Genomic DNA, 21,630 nt, shown 5'->3' with positions numbered 1-21,630 from the left:
CATTAACCCAAATGAAAATCCCCAATTTTTTTAGAGTTAACCAATCCTGGCATGAAAAACTCCACAAGAGGACGCAGGAAGGTGGGCTTGGCAATCTAGATCAGTGCATCCATCAAGGCAAAATGCATGGTGAGACCAATGGTTGACCTTGGAATACTAGTGGTCATAATGGAACACTAGAACATGGCGTACAATGCACTGCTTGCATTGATTAACATATACATCCATCCACATCAGATAATAAAGTAGAACTTACCGAGAAGACCGATGACAGCAATAACAGACCTACACAAATATAAAGGGTTGACCGACCTTGTAATCCCTAGTGACTTTAACATGAACCTTCTTTGTCCATCTCTGGAAGAAGACATCTTGCGAATACAAGACCATATGTGGAATGTCCAACCACAGAGTCATTGTAATCATCTCTGGCCCAACAAACTAGGGGAAAGTTTGCAACCGAAGTAGCTCAGTTGTGCCCTAGAACACTGAATTGCAGATTTCCGGTAGATAACCCCCCAGCACTTCCGCACTGCACAACTACATCACTTTCAATATTAGATTATACAATAGTATCTCTATCCATATATCAGGCCATCACATCATGTTCCATTCAACAAAGATGCAAAAGTGATCACAATCCCCAGAGAATAGTATTACAGGCCGACTCATCAGTCCAGCATGTGTACAGATTGGAACTATATACACAGTAGATTTTAAATGTCTAACATGGTCTCAGAACATGATCAGCATACTAGAGAAAGCATCAGAAAGCTGATAGAAGAATGCCAGAACACAGAATACACCCCTTTAGAGATCTGGGAGGCCTTCGTTAAGAAATTACTAACCTGGCCCAATGTCAAACCTAGATCAGCAATGGAGGTAAAATCCTTAAAAGTTCGATCCAGAGTCTTAGTAGCCAAGAAATAAAGTGCATAGAGTATGGAGATGCCTACGTAAAGATCCACAGGAGAAGGCGCTGAGAAAACATTTCATCTACAAAGACTGACATATATGAACCTAATCTGGCAGGAAAAAAACAGAATGAGGATACCTTTTGGACAAAGGTGCTACACATAAGCAAAAATGCTAATTAAAAGAAGGTTCGGCAGACTGTTAATAGCATTGGCAGCTGCTTTTAAAGTGTAAACAACTGCAAACTTCCAGAGGACCACTGATTCTTCTTTTTAGGGCAAATATTTGTTATCCAGTAATCTATACCAGCACCCTACAATAAAACCAGGGAGATACTGCTAAACCACTCAGGACATCTAGGCAAACAAGGGCACAGGTTCTCTGACCTAGAGCAGTAACTTAATGAAGGTAGTAGTATATTTGCTGATGTAGAGTTCAGGCTCATAAAGGTAATCAAAGCAGGCCGATGTGATGGGACACCAGGTCCCAATGGAATCCCAAAGTAATCTACAAATCAAAACCAGTGTTCTGGGCAACACACCTAGCTAAGGTGTACAACTTTGTCACTTTACTACACACACCCAGTCCTCCCCACATATTCTCGATGCACTCACATAGATGCCTCTCATCATACGGCAGACAAATAAAATGATCTCCGCTGAAGTGACCCTTTGTTGGTCCCATGGGGCATTACAGAGCTGGCCCTACGAGGTGCACGCCCAATGATGAAGCATGGCATTCCCAGGGATGTATGAGGGCACCAATAAAAAATCTTTTGGATTCCTGTTTCTTTGTCCTCCCTTTGCTCTTCTTTGATTTCTGATAGGAACAGTACCTCCACTGCTTGTTGTACAACTTTGTCCTTCAAAATGAAGTAATACCGGATTCATGGAAGCGGTCAGTGATCAATCCAATTTATAAAGGTGGAGAGAGGTCACTACCAGAAAGCTATAGACTGATTTCCCTGCTTGATAATGAAGCTAAATACTTTGCTTGGCTACTCCTGCAAGAACTGTCAACCTGGGCATAGGATAACAAGAGAATACCACTATATCGAATAGGGTTTAGCCAGCACATCTTATCTCCTTCACTCTTGATGGATCAACAGTTAAGGAACCATACATCTCTCTTTATTTGTTTTGTGGACTTTAAAGCTGATTTTGACAGCACAGTAAGCAAAAAGCAATGGGCAAAGTGATGTAGCTGGGGAATACTACCACCGTTATTAAAACAGGTACAAAAGTTGCATACCAACACCTGGATAAGGATCAAACTTGGTAAGCGACATGTCTCTCAAGTACATTTGACATGCATACAGGCTTAAAACAGGGATGTGTTTTGGCACTAAAGTTATTTATTCTCTACCTATCGGATTTGACTTGGACATTTAATATGGCCAACTCTCATGCCCCAAGGCTGGGTACATTCCAGTTGTCAAGCTTCCTTTATGCTGACGACCTGATCTTAATAAGTAAAACCAAAATTGGTCTGCAAAGACAGGTAGCTGCCCTGTCACTATACACTCACGAAAACGGACTAGAAATAGATCCGGCCAAGACCTAGGCAATGGCAGTGAGTAATAGATTAAAAAATACATCAAAATGGTACTTGGGAGGTACTCAGATTCAAACAGTGATTGAATATAAATAGCTGGGGTCCGATATCAAAGGTTTCTTCGCTTCACATATATATCAGCTTAGAACCAAAGGCTTGGCCTTAATGGCAGCCTTTAAAAAACTATACAGATCGCTGAAGGGACCGTCACTCCTCCCAACGTTATATCCGCAAAACTATTGCCAACACTGACATACTGTAGCAAGGCATTCTGTGGGTTGGAGGCCAAAGTCCTGGACCTAATAGTTATTAAAACATACACTCATATCTTCTCCCTTCCTAGGAATGCATCACAGGTTCAGATAAGTATGGCGTTTGGCCTCACAAAAAAGCTGTAGCCAGGAAGTGCACATTTGTGAAAGTAGGCTGCAAGTGGAAAAACTCAAAAGAGAAATCATTAAATCAGCACCACGTCATGAAATAAGTAAAGCGGCACCAACCTCATGTGCGAGAAGATATCTGTAACAGTCACTTGGAAATTTAAACATTACAAAACTCTGGGAACTCCAGTGCACTGTTTCATCTTTTGAGAAGCTTCTAAAGAAGGTGACAGTGATCCAATACGTGCTTGAATATGAAACCACTTTCTGTGGGCACATCACGATTGGATGCTCGCACAGTACTACAAAGAATAAGCACCGCAACCATTTGGAAGCAGGGTTTCCTATTTAATTGAGTTGAAACAAAAATTCATGAACTACAGATTCGGAAAATTGTCTCTGCTTGATCACAATCCTCCCTGGCTAAGGCCATGTGACAATGCAGGCTCTGTGGGAAGATGAAAGAGGGCCTAATCCACTTTATTTGTATCTGCAAAAAGTTTCTGGATAGCCGAAAGTCCCTACTGCACCAGCTTTTTAATAAGAGGAGCGTTCAGTCATGCACACCAGCAGTTTTAGCGTGCTTTGACCCGAATGATATAAGCTAGAACTGCCACTTTGGGAAATGTTAATGATTGAACAGATTTAACAAATGCAAGAGTATGCTGGAAAAGAGGATGTGGTCACAAGTAGCGCAAAGTGAGTCTGGGACAGATGTCTGTAGGAACCGTTTTGAGATTTCCTAATTGCAAATCTTTGCGATTCGTAACTTGCGGGCATATGTATCAAGTGCCGTTTTGGCAATTCTCAAATAGCGATTTTTAGGGAATCGCTATTTGAGAATTGCAAAACGGGATGTAATAAAAAATTCGCAAATGTTTTGCGATTTCTTGGCATTCCTTAATTGCGATTAGCAAATTGCTAATCGCAATTAAGGAAAACCTTCCCATTCATTCCTATGGGCTAGGAGGCCCATAGGAATGAATGGGAAGACATTTTCATTTTGTGATTTGCAATTTGAGATTCGCAAAATGAGTATGCAATTTCAAGGGTGCTAGGGTGTCAAAAGGACACCCTGTTGCACCCCTGAAATATGTATGTATGCACATGTGGCACACATAAATGCCCTAAGGGCATGTCTGTGCGTCACATGGCACTCTGAAAAATGCCAAAAAGTGAATTTTTCAATAAAATCGCAAATTAACACCAACTTAAAGTTGGTGGTAATTTGCGATTTCATACGGCCAAATTGCTATTTTTCTAGGCTTCATACATTGCATATAAGGAATCGCAATTTGCGATTCCTTAAATGCAATCGCAAAATAGAGAATCGCAAATTTTGCGATTCTCTAATTTGCGATGTCCTTTTGGGATGATACATCCCAAAAGGCCTTTTCCCGTTCGCAAACGGGCCGATTCTGAGAATCGGCCCGTTTGCGAACAGGAAAAGGGTTTGATACATATGCCCCTAGGAAATCGGAAAACAGCATGTATGAAAGTGTGTTGAACACTTTCTGCGATTCCTTGGGGGTCGCAAATGATATACCACATGAATATTAATGAGGTAGGTCGCAATTTGCGACCTCCTAGGAATCACTATAATCACAGGGTTGGTGACCTGCTTGGGTCAGCAGATCACCATGTTCGTGACTGCTTTTAAATAAAGCAAATGCATATTTTTTTTAATGCAGCCTGTTTTCCTTAAAGGAAAATGCTTTGCACTTAAAAAAGGAAAATGAAAAGCTTTCTTTTCCTTTTTTAAGAGCAGACCACTGCCTACTCTGTACAAACATTTTCACAGCCATTCCCAAAGGGGAAGGCGTCCCTTAGGGACTGCTTTCCATTTGCGAATGGGTTACAACCTACTTGAAGTAGGTAGGAAAATGTGAATGTTTTGCGACCGCATTCACGGTCACAAAACAGTCATACATACTGTAACGATTCGGTATTTGGAAGGGACGCACTAAACATGCCCCCTCTAAATACTGAATAGCAAACCTATTTTGCGATTCAGTAACAGGTTACCGAATCACAAAATAAGGTTGGATACATGTCAAGAGCATTTTTTGTGTTCACAAATGGGCTGATTCTGAGAAAAAGCCTGTTTGTGAATGCAAAAACTCTTGATACATGTGGCCCTCTGTTACTTAGCATTAATAGAGAATTGATAGCAATGCGCTACTGTATGGCCTTGTGGTAATTTTATCATACCATAATGAGTTTAAATATCTGTGCATTTACTTATGTCATCATGTCTGCACATGGGGTTTTGTACCAACCGAGCAAAGATATAATAGAAAGTTGTACTTTAAAGATCTTACCCACCGGCTTTAACAGCACCTGGCTCGTTACGTGTATAACGGTAGTTCTTTCCCACAAGAAGCTTGGCACTCTGAAACTTACTTGAAAGATGGCTTTAATGAAAAGAGCACTTATTCATTTATATGTGTTAACAGGCTTTTGTATTTTATTTGTCCTTCTATTCTAAAATTGTATTATCTGTTTTCCTTGCAAAGATTTTATTTAGCTGTGCAATAAACTAAATTGATTTTGATTCTGTAGCAAAATAGTCAGTTTCTAATTGTCACAAGAATGAGCAGCACAAGCCTATGGTATCACAGGCTTTTCCAGGGTATCCATACAATGAGCAGCATAGGCCTACAGCAGCCGTGGCCCGTGTAGGTATGAGTGGTGGGGCTGGGGGGCCGGGTGCGGGGGATTTTGACAGACAATGAGGAGGGAAAATTAAATAAATAATTAATTTCCCCTTGTCGTCATCTGTTACCACCACCTCCACACCCCACGGCCCTACCACTCTTACCAGCACAGCCCGCGGCTGGCCTACAGTACCACAGGCTGTTAAGATGTGTCCTGAGTGTGAGCAGCATACTTTTACATGGTGTCCCAAGAATGAGTATCACAAGCCTGCAGTACCTCAGGCAGTTGCTGCATGTTCTGACAGTAAGCAGCACAGGGCTGCAGTTCCACAAGCTGTTTGTTACTAGCTGTCTTAAAAGGGAGCAGCAGAAACCTGCAGTGGCACTTAATATAACTAGGTGCTCCAAGAGTAAGCAGCAAAATCCAGTCGTACCACTAGCCGTTGACTCAACAGTGAACAGCACAAGCGGGCACTGCAGAAGCTATTTCTAGGAGCACGAGCCTACAGTAACACATGCTCTTACTTGATGAGTGATGCTCATTTGATACTCAATATCCCATCAGGTCCTGTTCTTGTCATCAGCCTGTGATGTTGCTTCAACAACTGAAGAAAATAATGGCAATGAAACAGGGAGGAAGAGCACCTCCCTGTCTTTTGAGCACATGCACCCTCCATACGCCCCTTCCTCTTCTTTGCTGAAATAAACATCTTCAGCTGAGTATATAGCAGGTGGGTGTGCTCAGCGCAGATTCCATCATTCGTGGAACTCCCTTTGACCTGCTGCCTGAATTTGAATACTTAATGACTGGGACTGGTGTCCTGGTCATATGGTAATCAATATTCATGCAACTCCGATCAATGGAGCATACTTTGTCAATTTAGGGATGAACTGCATAGCCAGCCTCGACTGTTGTTTCAAGAAAAGACCGTCTGCCCCACCTAGGATAGTGCAACTCAAGGGCCTATCATTCGAAGACTTTCGATAACCTCGGGTCGATCGCACGTCTCTGTGACAGCGACAATACATTCGGATGTCTCCCCTATCTTTCGATGGTACTTTCTGTGCCTACCATGATGACCAGAGGCAATGGGGATTCAGGGTTCGATTCTGGAGAGGGAGGCTAAGAAACAGCTACCACATTCAAGGAAAGCATCGGGCGTACAAATTATCCTCTCCTGACTTGGGGAGGTAATGAATTAAAATAAAAATACAGGACTTTTTTAAGGCCCCTTAATTGGAATGAATATACTTTCAATTCTTCAGGGGGGAACCTTTGGGGCCAAGTCTGGTGCCAGCAGCCGTAGTAATTCCACCTCCAAAAACATAAATTAAAGTTGCTGCAGTCAAAATCTTATAGTTGGATCTTGGGATCGAGCTGGCGGTCTGTTGTAAGGCGATCTACCACCTGTCCTAGCGCCTGCCTCTCTGTGCTCCCTTGATGCACTTGACTGAGTGTCCTGGGGGTCAAAAGCATTTACTTTGAAAAGGTAGAGTGTGCATAGCAGCCTGGTTGCCTAAATACTTCAGCTATGAATAATGGAATAGGACTCCAGTTCTATTTTATTGGTTTTCGGAACTGGGGTGATGATTAAGAGGGATGTCCGGGGGCATTCGTATTGTGCCGCTAGATGTGGAATTCCTGGACCCATACAAGACAAACCAAAACAAAAACATTTGACAAGAATATTTTCATTAATCAAGAACAAATGTGGGAGGTTCTAAGACGATCATATACCATTGTAGTTCTGACCATAAACAATGCCGACTAGCGATCCGGCAGTATTATTCCTACAACCTGCCAAGAAGCTTTGTGGAATCCAAAGTCTTTTGGTTCCAGGAGGAGTATGGGTTGCAAATCTGAAATGTAATGGAATTGACAGAAGGGCACCACAAGGATGGAACATGTGGCTTAATTTGACTCAACATGGGAAACCTCTTACGGCCAGGACACAGAAAGGATTGACAGATTGATAGCTCTTTCTTGATTCTGTGTGTAGAAGTGCATGGCCAATCCTAGACGGTGGCGCCGTTTGTCTGGTTAATATAGATGCATAACAAGACTCCTTCATGCTAACTAATTATGTGACCCTCATCAATCCACATTTTTCTTAGAGGGCACTCAGCTACATAAGATTGAGCAATAACAGGCATGTGATGCACTTAGATGTCTGGTGCTGCATGCGTGCTACACTGAATTGATCAGTGTGTGACTACCCATTGCTACTACCAATTTGATGGTTTAGTGAGGTCCTCAGAATGACCCTGCCAAGGTTCGCAAAAGCCCTGGCAGAGCCCCAAGAAGACAGTTAAACTTAACTATCTAGAGGAACTAAAAGTTGTACCAAGGTTTCTGTCAGTCTTCTGGGACCACTCTTGAAGGCCCTGCTGCCTGGACCTTGCCGTGCTCAATCTCAGCTTGCCTGGGTTTCAGGCAACTGGGGAGTGGCCCTTCTTGGGTAGCATGGCAGCCTGGATTAGAAGGCGCCTTTGCCTCAAAGACACCCTCTCGACAAGAGCGTGCGGGAGGGGCAACCTCCTTGCTCTTCCTTTCCAGTGTATCCCACCAGGGCAGGCAGATGTGGGAAACTCCTTTCAGCCCACCACCATGGTTCTGGCTGCTGCCTAAGATGGGGGAGGTCGAGTCCGGTGACAGACAGGCCAACTTGCAGGTGGGGTGACCCTTCTTCGTTACCAGGTACTTGGTTCGTCCCGTGCGGCTAGGCAGAAGGGTATGAAGACTCATGATGTTCCTTCTGGTCCTCTGGGAGGGACCAGTAGCAGTGGGGCTGCCTGCCTCCGCCACTACGGGAGCTTCGCTCGACCTCTGGGTGGCAGAAATCAGGGCCCCTGAGCCGGACGCCTGGAAACGTACTTCCTGCAACTCCTGCTTTCCTCATTGGAATAATGCCTGTGCTGTGGCTAGGAAGCAAGTGAGAGTGCTGGGACCAGGCAATGATGTGCTGAGGGCAGAGACGGAGGACCAAACAAGCGTGTCGGGACTGGCACACAGGATAAGCGTAATTAAGATTGGGATGATGTGTACGGGAATGCGGAAGGTAGAAGAGAGGACCTAGCATTTATAGGACACGAGGAGCTATAAAACAGACTAGAAGGGTTGATAGCATCAACAAGTTATAGCAGCTGCAGTCAGTTGCATCAATCCTGATAAGTCAGCTGTGGAAAGATGCAACTAATCTCATCAGAAATTTGTGTCACATAAATAAAGCCATTAAATCCAGAGCAGAGCCCTGAGATAGAGAACAAAGCCACCCCATCTTGAGAAAGCAGCGTGCCGCCAATATACCACACTCTATGTAATGCATAGAAAACACTAGATCTGCCTAGAGCGAGCAAACACTGCCTTAAGCAGAAACCTAAAAAGAGAGGGAGCCAGCATCATAAGTTAGCAGTGTAGTTGAAGGACAATCCAAAAACTATGTTCTCTAATATGTTACGGTTAGCTATGCTGTGCTGCAGTATATGTCATGGGAGGGGGTCACCCAGAGCAGAGCTTCGTATGATCAAATGCCTCCCACCACCTTCAGTTCAGGCCTAGTAAATAGATATAAGTGACTATAGTCTCAAGCTTTGTGAAGATGCAAAAAATGCCTAAAGAAAATTCGAAAAGATAATTGACAACAGAACCTACTGTCAGGCTAGATCAATATTATCAATGTCTAATGCACATTATATATAATGTATTAAATAGATACATTCTAGGCGTGCAGGTCGGCTGTACACATTTACAGTGCTGATTACAAGTTATTTGGATAATTCAAAACTCTGTGCAAACCCCTGTTTCTGCAAGTGATTACATTATTTATGGGGTGGAGATTCCTGCATAAATTTATTGCCAAGCATGAAAAAATACATACCATTATAATTGTCTCCAGACACACATCGCTAGTTCAAACCTGTTGATACGTACCAGGAAAACAACACAGGGTAAATACCAGGACATACACATTTTAGTGGGACAACCTCAAAATCCACGTTCTCCCCAATTCTGTAGGTGTCTTGCTTGCGCTTATCAGATAATACAGCTCCCACACGATGGCTCAACACCCGGCGCAGCAAAAGACTTTAACACAAAACAAACAACACCTTTAGAAAAGGGTTTTATTTTACAGAATGCAAGGACTCTCTCTTTTAGAACGAGGCTTGAGGTTTTATTTTACACAATGCTCTCAAACAGAAAGGCTTTCCCAGATGCCAAATACAGAAAGATATATATATATATATATATATATATATATATATATATATATATATATATATATATATATATATATATATATATATTCACTGAAAAAACCATAGGTTTCACACACGTTATAGTTAGGAAATAGCATTTAAAAAACCTTGCTAATTCACTGAAAAAACCATAGGTTTCACACATGTTATAGTTAGCTGGACATTTTACTGATAAAAAACCAATGAAATTCCCCCGTTATAGTTACTGTAGGCAACTATAACTCACGCGACCGCAATCCTCTGCTGATGCTAATACTGTATTTAGACACTTATTTGCCCATATCTTCTTCCATTAAATTTTAGCTATACATATATTACAAATATTTTTTTTTCATAAAGACACATATGTCATCAGCAGAGGATTACGGTCGCGTGAGTTATAGTTGCCTACAGTAACTATAACGGGGGAATTTCATTGGTTTTTTATCAGTAAAATGTCCAGCTAACTATAACATGTGTGAAACCTATGGTTTTTTCAGTGAATTAGCAAGGTTTTTTAAATGCTATTTCCTAACTATAACGTGTGTGAAACCTATGGTTTTTTCAGTGAATTTGTACGGTTTTTTAAATGCTAAGTTACTTTACGCCATTTGTGGCGTGCGCGCCCACTTAACGCAGTTCGTTCTGTGCACGGTTTTTATCAACTTTAATAAGCCCTGTACATTTGGTGGCCTTCGGCCACCAAAAGCACAGGGGGTGAGGTCAATGTGGATAGTGTTTTTTTTATTTCGATTTTATAATTTCATGTTGCCAAAATTACGTTTTTTTTCTCTATTAATAAGCCCTGCACATTTGGTGGCCTGCGGCCACCAAAAGCACAGGGGGTGGGGTAAGTGTGGATAGTGTTTTTTTTATTTTTATTTTTTTACCGTAAGCGTACGGTAAGCTTACGGTAAGCGTACGGTAAGCGTACGGTAAGCGTACCCCGCGAAATTGCCGAAAAAAAAATAAAACCGTTTTTGCTCTTGGGGGATGTTTGGGGACTCCCTCAACATGACTATGTGGGAGGGAGTTGTCAAAACAGCCCCGTAACATGTTTTTGGCCATCATGTTTGATAAACAACACTCAGTGCGAGAGACAAAATGGCGGACGCCGCTTCCTGGTTTCGGCCGATTCGAATGTTTACTAAGATCTAAGAGCCAATCAGAATCGCGCTCGCGCACGCCACCGTAAGCTTACGGTAAGCGTACGGTAAGCGTACGGTAAGCGTACCGTAAGCGGGCTCAGATATATATATTAATTTAAAGGCTATTTTCTCAGAATCTACTGAACAGATTTACACCAAACCTACAAAAGGCACTTCCTTGACCTAGGGACTACCTCTCTGCCAAATTTCTAGTAATTCTGTTCAGCCGTTCGGGCTGTAGCTCGTTCTAAAGGTCCTATGGAAAAATGCATGGGAAAAACGCGTTTTGGGACCACCCTTTTATCTCAGCCCCCGCTTGACGAATCCCCCCGAGACTTTCAGGGTAGGAGCGGAGCGTAGCGCCCCACCTATTTTGAGAAATTCGCGAGGATTCGTCGACCGGCGCCAAAGTTATTCAAAATAGAATGTTGAGGTTTTCCTATGGAAACGTGGTCCTAACTATAACTACCTACTGGCGACCGCCAGTAGGTAATATATATATATATATATATATATGTTTATATGCAAGCAATAATAACACACTTGGTAAATATAATGCATGAATATTACTGATAAATAAACAAGCAGCAAATAATATGAAATAAGACTCAAACAAATTTACTGGACGTCCTGCAAGAGATCAGAAAGATATATATATATGTATATATACATCAGATGATTACTTTGGATGTGCACCTCAACTCACTCCTACATCATAAAGAAAACACCTCAAATGATCAAAGCCACTGGCCAAACATCACAATGACAATAACCAAAACTCAATACGTCACCTGGTGTAAACACTGCATCTCAGACTGGGGATGTCAAACAGCCATGATTGAGAGCCTCGGCAACTGGAGTTCCACTCTCTGAGGTAGACGCGTCCACCCCCCACTCAAATTCCAAACTCCAGGTTTCCGAGTCAGCAACCCTCAGCTTTAAACACACTAGAAGGTTCGCGAAAGACCTCCGCCCGGGCCAGTGGAATCTTACCAGAACTGGCCAGGTTCCAAGCAAGCATTCCCCTGGCAGTAAGGAGTTCTCACATCCCCTTCTCCAAAGCTGAAGCTAGGCAAAGCCAGGACAAAACGGTGACATGAGGCCATGTCAAAGCCAATAGTAAGAACTTCATAATTCTCATCAATGTACAACACAATGCACAATTGTTCACAACTGCTTATAGATTCACACACTTCATCTCTCAATGTACACCACCGAGCACATGCGTGCATCACTACCCACAACACTGCACTTCGAGACCAAAAAGTACATTCCACAACTCTCTCCCCCTTTCATGCTTTCAAATGCACATTCCACACGTTCTGTTCTTGGCCAGGCTGTCTACTCCGTGACAGTTCCCACTGAAAGACTGCAAGATTACAAGAAAGAAACCTGTAAGAGAAACAGGCATATGCAGAACCGTCATACATCCAGGCTAGGATAAAAAAACACACTTAAGTCAGTTAAAATAGTGGTAGTCAAAGGTCATTACAGGGTGTCAAACCACAAGAGTGACTCTAGCACTACATTAGGGCAAAACGTTTAACAGGTGACATTTGTTACACTTGTTAAATTTTGAATCTTGGTATATTGGTTTTTAATAGGTGCTATAAATGTGTCCTGCGCACAGAGGCACTCGAAATCAGGGCCAGTAAGTGTCACTTGCTGCTGCAGATGGTGTGCTTGCTGTGCATACTTCCTGCATACATAGAAGACATTACCATGTGTAGAATTGCCTTGGGAAGTTTTTCATTCATGAGTGACACTTTCACATGTGCTCATCGATGCCTCAGACTTTTCGAATCATAGCTGCGAAATCTGAATTTTGGCTAGCGTTAGTTGTGTTTAAGGCGCTAATAACTACTATGAATTATGTTTAAGTTGTTAAGTGTCGGGGTAAGATTGCCTTGTACTGTTTCCCACTGCAGCAATAGCATTGTTAAACTCAGAATTAGCAATGAAGTGTCATGGAATATTATTAACAAGTTAATTTAACACCTCGGTCAACCGGTGTTTGTTACTTTTGAGGAAGTGCAAACTGAATTCAGGGGCTTATTTATAAGCCCTTGTGTTAGTTTTGTCTCACCGGTGCGTCACTTTTTGTGATGTACCAGTGGCGTAAAAAATGTGCCTTGTTGCACCATATTTACAAAGTGACGCATCTAGGTAGATGCGTCACTTTGTAAACCCCTGCGCCAAATTATACCTGCGGCAGGTATAATATATGCAGGGAGGCGTTCCGACGCAAGAAAGGGTCATAGAAGTGGCACAGTGAAATCTATAAGATTTCGCTGCGCCACTTCTAGGACACAAATGCATCAATATCTTATGTCTGCATAATGGCAGGCTTAAGGCTGACGCAGGGACATTTCACATTGGAATGACCCATTGCTAGAGTTGCGTCACTTTTGTGGCACACTCCAGCAATGCGTCATTTTTGCGCCTACAGATACGTCAGAAATACTGACATATCTGTAACTCCTTGCAACATGATACGTCATATTGTAAATATGATGCATCCAGCATGTCGCAAGGAGGTCACAATGAAAAGTGACGCATCGCTGTTTTCACACAGCGATGTGTCACTTTTCATAAATGAGGCCCTCAAGTTTTAGTATCTGGAATTTTTTCGGTTATGAATGGATTGCCAATACTATCACCTTTGATATGATTTCAATAACTGAAAACGGCTCAATGATTTTCAGTGAACCTTTAAGTATCTATGATATAATATAACAATTCCAAACACACACAGGCACACTTTAATAGCTCTTTACAATTCTATTTATTTCCCTTTCATCTTTTATGTTAATCATCTTTTTTTCACGAAGCAATAGAATATAACATTTGAAAAAGCAATACTAACCTAAAATGTAAATGAAAAGGAAAAATGTCAAAAACATATAATTAAGAACATTAGACAATTGAATTCGTTTCCTATATGTATTTAATCATTTCAAAAAGGATTACACAACAAGACATTGGACATTATATACTACGAATCATCTATTAAAATTATATACAGTTAAGAAGGGTGCTGGAGGGGCAATGTGGGCTTTAGGCGCTCATTTGGATGATTTTGCTTTTAGAATGCGCAGAGCATGACTTTTCATTATGAGAAGGAATTACATAACCTTTTAACTACTACGTGATCATTATTTTAAACCATGAAACATTAAAAACGTGGGGGCAGATTTACAATAACTGGCGCATCCCTGCATATCAGCAGGGATGAGCCCGTTATTGTGCGCCACAGCTCCGCCACCATGGATGCGCCGCATTTACAATGCGGCGCACCAAGGGGCAAAAACGGACAGATGCGTGACGCATCTGTGCCGTAAAGGCAGCGCATTGCTGGAGTTGCGTTGCAAGCGCGACGCAGCTCCAGCAAGGCTCTGGGGTGCCCTATCTTCACAATGCTGTGTCAATGCTTATGCCTGCTTCAAGCAGGCACAGGGTTTTGATGCAGCATGGGCTCAAAAGTTACTGAGTGAAATCTTGTAGATTTTACTCAGCCACTTTTAAGAGGCGTTCCTGCGACGGAACGCCCCCCCTATGCAGGAACACCTACTTCTGGTGCAGGGCTTTACAACGTGACGCATCTCCCAGATGCGTCACGTTGTAAATACCCCGCAGCAAGGCGCTGGTTTTGCGCCGGTGCTGCGTCACAAAAGTGACGCAACGGCGGCGTAAAAGAGGAGCAAGGGGCTTGTAAATCTGCCCCGTGTTGTTTAAACCTTTCCTCTATGGACTACAATCAGTATGCAATGTGGTTTAAAGAATTAGAGGTTAACTGAGTATTTGTTTGAAGAACGCGTCAATTATGAAATCAAGTTTACAGGTGGCAGTAAGAATAACACAGTACATCAATTGGGAAAAAAATGAAATAATTTTATTTGTATTTTCTGTGTTTTATTTATTTTACTTTTCGGACAGAAATGATTGCTTTTATTAATGTGATAGAGAGAAAGCTTTAACAGGGATTTGCAATGATAATGCAAATCTCATGAAAACGAAAAACATCTCCTTCTGATGCCTTATCTTATATTTCAAAACCAGAAAAATTATGTTTATGACGTGTCGCCTATTTTACAAAAATATATATACATATTTAGCTGGGCAGTATCAAGAAGACCATGACACCCTGGAAGAAGGTGCAAGCACTCATGAACCTCAGTTCACCAGAATGGAAAAAATTAAAGAAGTTACATCAGTTACTCTTTGACAACCAATGACATAAATGAAAGAGACATTTTGACTGAAACAACATTAAAAATAAAAGTCGTGTCATATAACTTTCATCCGTAATTACATTGTCCCTGTTCATCTCCAGCTCAGTTCTCCCTGAAGTCCTGAGCTAGAGGCTGAGTAGACAATCTTCCTATACTACACCGCACCCTTCCAGACATGGGAATCACCAGCCAAAAACAGTGGATGGGGGTTGTGACTCATTATCCAGGAATGGGGAGTGTGATGAGATAAGACTAAGGTACCCTGGGAAACAGGTGTTCTGGGATTACTGTGTGGTAGGAGGGAGTAACAAAGTTATAGGGTGCTTTGCGGTTAAGAGGGTAGGGAATGCTGGGCTTCAGCAGGAGTGTGTCGGATGAATCTCCCAGGACACTGTGAGTGCTAGGTTTAGGGTGGGAGTAGTACAGAGCTGCATGGCGTCTTTTGGGTTAAGGGTGAAGAGCATACCATTGCTTGTTCATTCAAATATGTCTGTTATTATTTTATTTGCAATGCTGGTGACTATTGAGTTTGTACCTCAGTTCAGAAGTAATTTGTGATGATGTCATGCCAAATCTTCTTGATGTGCATCTGGTCCGGGTGGTGTTTGGTGGTCATCCTTGTTGTCCATTGTATGTGTCTCCTTGTCATTTGGCATTGAGGTTCCTCCTCCTTTAGCATTTGGGAATGCCTAACTGCAATGTTGTGTAGGAAACAACATATTAAAATCACATGATAACTGGTTTGTATGTTAGTAATTCCTCAGTCTGGTACAGACACATGAAACATGCCATTAGGTCAACCTACGTGCTCCACATGTTGTGTGTATGATGTGTTATGATATGTGCTCCATTGTAGCTACTCTATTTAGTGGCTAGGGATTTGTAGCGTTTTCCCCAGCCCTGGAGCATGAAAATAGATTATGCCAGCTGCAAATGAAGATGTCTTTATTCTGCAACATTCATTAATGTACTGCACATTATATCATACTTCCCAGAACCACACCCTAACACCTCCCCCCATATTATGTGGTTCCTGTTCAGAGTCATCCCAGAACCACAAGGGTTCTAGTGTGTATAGCATATATATGCTACATCTCCCCCTTTGCGAAATTGAAAGTAGCAGGTATCATTTGAACTCTCATCTCCTCAACCAGTCTGCGAGGAGCTCACACTTGTCTGCAGGCGCAGGTGATCCGAGGTGATCGGGGTTCACCCTTATCAGACAACGGAGTCTCAGGCTCGAGAGCCTGACCTGCAGGCGTGGTCACCTCCATCGTAGTGTCAGGAGCTGGTGAGTGTCGAGGTAGGTGTATAAAGTGTGATATGGCCGAGTGATAGATTTCCCAGGATGATGTGCTGTAACCATGTGTCCCTTGCACACCACCACATGTAAAGGATCAGTCGCAAAAGGGATGTCTGTCTTTCATTTCTGTCTCTGCTTTAACAGGACACTGTCGCCTTTGTCAAAGGTTGTTTACTGGGCGTGGCAGGTCCGCACGCACTTTCATTTCACACTTATGAGTAGCATCATTGTTACGAAGCTTGTCAGTATTCACTGATCCATTTGATGTCCATTAAGGTAGTTTAGTTCTGATGGTCCTCCCTACCGACAAAGTAGATGGGCTCTCACCGGTTGTGGAGTTGATCGATAGTCCCTGAGGGCCTGGCACATAGCTTGCTTGAAGTTGATCCCTTCCATGGATGCTTGTTTAATTACCCTTTTGTGGGTGCCCATAAATCTTTCGACTGCACTATTGGCTTGGGGCCTGAGGGGCTCACTCCTTTGGCATTTGATATTGAGTCATACAATAAACTCTATTAACTCTTTGCTGTTGAAGGGCGGGACATTATTGAATTTGAGGATCTCAGGGATACCCTGTGGTGCAAAAATGTCATAAAGCCTTTCTCTGACTTTATCATGAGTAGTCCAAGACAGTGTTTCCACCAAAGGAAAACATGAATATTTGTCCATGACTACCATGAGATGCTGGCTATCTCCTAATGGTCTGAAGAAGGCAAATGAAGCTCTCTCCCAGGCATAGGCAGGAAGATCAGACACAGTCACAGAGTGCTGTATCACCTTGAGGGACAGGCAATTACAGATGTGGCCTGCTTTCAATTCCTTTTCAACTCGCTCATCTAGTTGCGGGAACCACACTCTGGGCTCGATTCACAGAACTAACTTAAGACAAAATCCTAAACTTACTACCATTTACTAATTTTGGTATTCACAGAAGGCACTTACTCATATACACAAAATGGTAGTAAGTTTAGGATTTTTTCTTAAGTTAGTTCTGTGAATTGGGCCCTTTGTCTCTCAGTGCTCTCTTGGTGGCTACGATTCCACGGCATCCTTCATGGGCCAACTTGATGACCCATTGCCTGAGGTTCTCAGGTATGATGATTTTCGAGCCTCTGAGTATTATATCTTCTTGTGCAACTGCTATCTAATCCTGTACATTTTTGAATTTATGAAATTTAGTGTCCTCAACCAGAGACCGTGAGTGTCGTCTCCATCAGGGGCGTAACACAGGCCCCCGCATCCCCTGCGGTGCGGGGGGACCCGAGCTGCAGGGGGCCCCCTCGGCACAGTACTTATGCCTGAGCGCTCCGGAATAAATCCAGAGCAGGGGCCCCTCCGTGTATATTGCAGGGGGGCCCCTTGAACTTTCGTTACGCCACTGGTCTCCATGATTGTGTCTTAATGAGTTCTTTGACAATAGTCATGGCTTTGTATGTGTTGCTGGCAGCACTGATTTGGTCCACAGACAGAGCTGCTGGTGTGCTGGACTTCACAATGAAATTTAAATATTCTTCTGCCAACCTGGATGTGGAGCTAGGACGATATATATAGGTGCTCGTGAAAAGTGATCTGCCGGGTTCTGTTCCTTTCCAGGTTTGTGCATAATCTCATAGTTGTATTAGTGCACACTCCACCTTTCGCTCTGAGAGGCATCTTATCCTTTGGGTTTCTAAAATGAGTGAGCAACGCCTGGTGGTCCATGATGAAAGTAAATCGTTTTCCATAGAGAAATACATGGCAATGTATGCAGCCCCACACTACAGCCAGGCTTTCCTTCTCCGGCTGTGAGTAGGCACGTTCTTTTTCAGACAGGCTTCAACTGGCATAGGCGACAATGTGTCTTTACCATTCGGATGGCTGTTGTTTTGAGCAAGGATTTCCCCCAGCCCTATCTTGACTTGCATCTAACATGACCTCGGTGTGTAATTTGGGGTCAAAGTAGGCCTTTCAGTGGCATTCTCAATTGCATGTTTTATTTCTTTGAAACTTTGATTGCATTCAGGAGACCACTGAAAAGGAACATTGCGCTTTGCTATTTCTCTCAGTGGGGCACTCACTATGGCGAAGTTATGAATGTTTCTTGAGCAATAACTGGCTATGACTAGAAAGCATCGCAGCATAGTAACATCTTGGAGGGGGGGCAAGTGTATGACAGTGCTTGCACCTTATCTAACGTCATTCCCCGACCAGAGAATATGTGCCCAAAAAGCTTAAGTTTGGTTTAGTGAAATACACATTTTGCTGCCTTCAAAGTGAGACCAGCATCAGCAGGTAACTGGTACACTTGAGTGACACCTTTAATGTCCTCTTTCTGTGTTCTCCCAAAGACCAGTGTGTCATCACTGTATTTGAAATCATGTGTAAGAGGTTTGATTACTCTGCAGATGACATCCTGAAATATCACAGCAGCCAAAGATACTCCAAAACTCAGTCTCTTGTAAATGAACAAATCAAAATAAGTGGAAAAAGTGATAATATATCTGCAGTTCTCTTTTAACTCGAGTTGGTGGTATCCTTTGTTCAGGTCAAGACAGGAAAGACTTTACCTCCGTTCAGTTACATGATCATATCCGCTATATAGGGACCATGGGTGTTTCTGCCTCTCAATGGCTCTGTTTTGCTGGCGCATATCAACACAAATATCCAATGCTCCACTACTGTCCCTTTTTGGGTACCATTACTAAGGGTGAAACCAAAGGCGTGGGACCTGTGGAATGTTCAATAATGTCATGTTTCAAAAGTGTTGTCAACTCTTTTTGTACTGCTTCTTGCAAATGAAAAGCAACTCTACATTGCTGCTGGGCAACAGGACGAACATCATCGTTGATATGACACTGTACTTGTATTTTCTTGAGTTTCCCAAGCCAAGAAACAATGACAGGAATTTGCTCAGGATATCAAGCTGAGCGTAGAGGTTGTAGTAGAGGGATTTTAATCCCATATCAGCTACTGTGGCAAATCTGAGCAGATGTAGATGAAAGAGGACCTAATCCACTTTGTTTGTATCTGCCAAAAGTTGCTGGCTAGCCGAAGGTCCCTAATGCACCAGCGTTTTAATGAGAGGAGCGTTCATTCATGCAGACCAGCTTTAACCCAAATGATACAAGCCGGAACCGGCCCTTTGAGAAATTTTAACGATTGAACAGATTTAACAAATGGAAGAGTATGCTGGAAAAGAGGATGTTGTCACAAGTAGCGCAAAGTGAGTTTGGGACAGATGCCTGTAGGAACCGTTTTGAGATTTCCTAGCGATTAGCAACTAGGAAATCGCAAAACAGCATGTATGAAAGTGTGTTGAACACTTTCTGCGATTCCTTGAGGGTCGCAAATGATATACCACATGAATATTAATGAGGTAGGTCGCAATTTGCGACCCCCTAGGAATCACTATAATCACAGGGATGGTGGCCTACTGGGGTCAGCAGACCACCATGTTCGTGACTGCTTTTAAATAAAGCAAATGCATATTTTTTTTTAAAGCAGCCTGTTTTCCTTAAAGAACAACGTGTTGCACTTAAAAAAGGAAAATGAAAAGCTTTCTTTTCCTTTTTTAAGAGCAGAGCAGACCTCTGTAAAAACATTTCCACAGCCATTCCCAAAGGGGAAGGCATCCCTTAGGGACTGTTTTCCACTTGTGAATGGGTTACAACCTACTTGAAGTAGGTATTAAAATGTGAATGTTTTGCGACCGCATTCACGGTCATAAAACAGTCATACATACCGTTACGATTCGGTATTTGGAAGGGACGCACTAAACACGCCCCCTCTTAATACCGAATAGCAAACCTATTTTGCGATTCAGTAACAGGTTACCGAATCACAAAATAAGGTTGGATACATGTCAAGAGCATTTTTTGTGTTCACAAAAGGGCTGATTTTGAGAAAAAGCCTGTTTCTGAATGCAAAAACTCTTGATACATGTGGCCCTCTGTTACTTAGCATTAATAGAGAATTGATAGCAATGCGCTACTGTATGGCCTTGTGGTAATTTTATCATACCAAAATGAGTTTAAATATCTGTGCAATATACTTATGTCATCATGTCTGCACATGGGGTTTTGTACCAACCGAGCAAAGATATAATAGAAAGTTGTACTTTAAAGATCTTACCCACCGACTTTAACAGCACCTGGCTCGTTACGTGTATAACGGTAGTTCTTTCCCACAAGAAGCTTGGCACTCTGAAACTTACTTGAAAGATGGCTTTAATGAAAAGAGCACTTATTCATTTATATGTGTAAACAGGCTTTTATGTTTTATTTTTCCTTCTATTCTAAAATTGTATTATCTGTTTTCCTTGCAAAGGTTTTATTTAGCTGTGCAATAAACTAAATTGATTTTGATTCTGTAGCAAAATAGTCAGTTTCTAATTGTCACAAGAATGAGCAGCACAAGCCTATGGTATCACAGGCTTTTCCAGGGTATCCATACAATGAGCAGCATAGGCCTACAGCAGCCGTGGCCCGTGTAGGTATGAGTGGTGGGGTTGGTGGGCCGGGTGCAGGGGATTTTGGCAGACGATGAGGAGGGAAAATTAAATAAATAATTAATTTTCCTTTGTCGTCATCGGTTAACACCACCTCCACACCCCACGGCCCTACCACTCTTACCAGCACAGCCCGCGGCTGGCCTACAGTACCACAGGCTGTCAAGATGTGTCCTGAGAGTGAGCAGCGGAAGCCTGCGGTATTAAAGGCTTTTACTTGGTGCTCGAAGAGTGAGTATCACAAGCCTGCAGTACCTCAGGCAGTTGCTGCATGTTCTGACAGTAAGCAGCACAGGGCTGCAGTTCCACAAGCTGTTATTAGCTGTCTGAAAAGGGAGCAGCAGAAACCTGCAGTAGCACTTAATTTAACTAGGTGCTCCAAGAGTAAGCAGCAAAATCCAGTCGTACCACTAGCCGTTGACTCAACAGTGAACAGCACAAGCGGGCACTGCCAGAAGCTATTTCTAGGAGCACAAGCCTACAGTAACACATGCTCTTACTTGATGGATACTGAGTACTTAATGAGTGATGCTCATTTGATACTCAATATCCCATCAGGCCCTGTTCTTGCCTGTTTAGCAAAGCTTGCTAACAGGACAGTGTGCACTAAGGCTCTGCTTCATGCTGGTTATACAAGTGTACAATCCCCATCTGCAAAGTTCCAGTTGCCATGACTTGGTTTCATGCAAAAAAGCTCTAAATTCAAGGTGGCTGGCTAA

At 42.6% G+C, this 21,630-nt stretch overlaps 1 protein-coding gene and 1 pseudogene across 1 annotated transcript in view; both read left to right on the top strand.

The window, feature by feature from the left end:
* CDH19 (cadherin 19) overlaps positions 1-21,630 on the top strand; it is a 925,430-nt gene that overhangs the window by 438,936 nt on the left and 464,864 nt on the right. The gene's annotated exons all lie outside the window — the stretch shown is intronic.
* LOC146831543 (18S ribosomal RNA) lies at positions 6,283-7,882 on the top strand (annotated as a pseudogene).

Source organism: Triturus cristatus, chromosome 5_1 (genome assembly GCF_964204655.1).
Source record: "Triturus cristatus chromosome 5_1, aTriCri1.1, whole genome shotgun sequence".
NCBI classification, from domain to species: domain Eukaryota; kingdom Metazoa; phylum Chordata; class Amphibia; order Caudata; family Salamandridae; genus Triturus; species Triturus cristatus.
The sequence above is the reverse complement of the archived record's forward strand: the minus strand, read 5'-3'. Positions and strand labels throughout refer to the sequence as shown.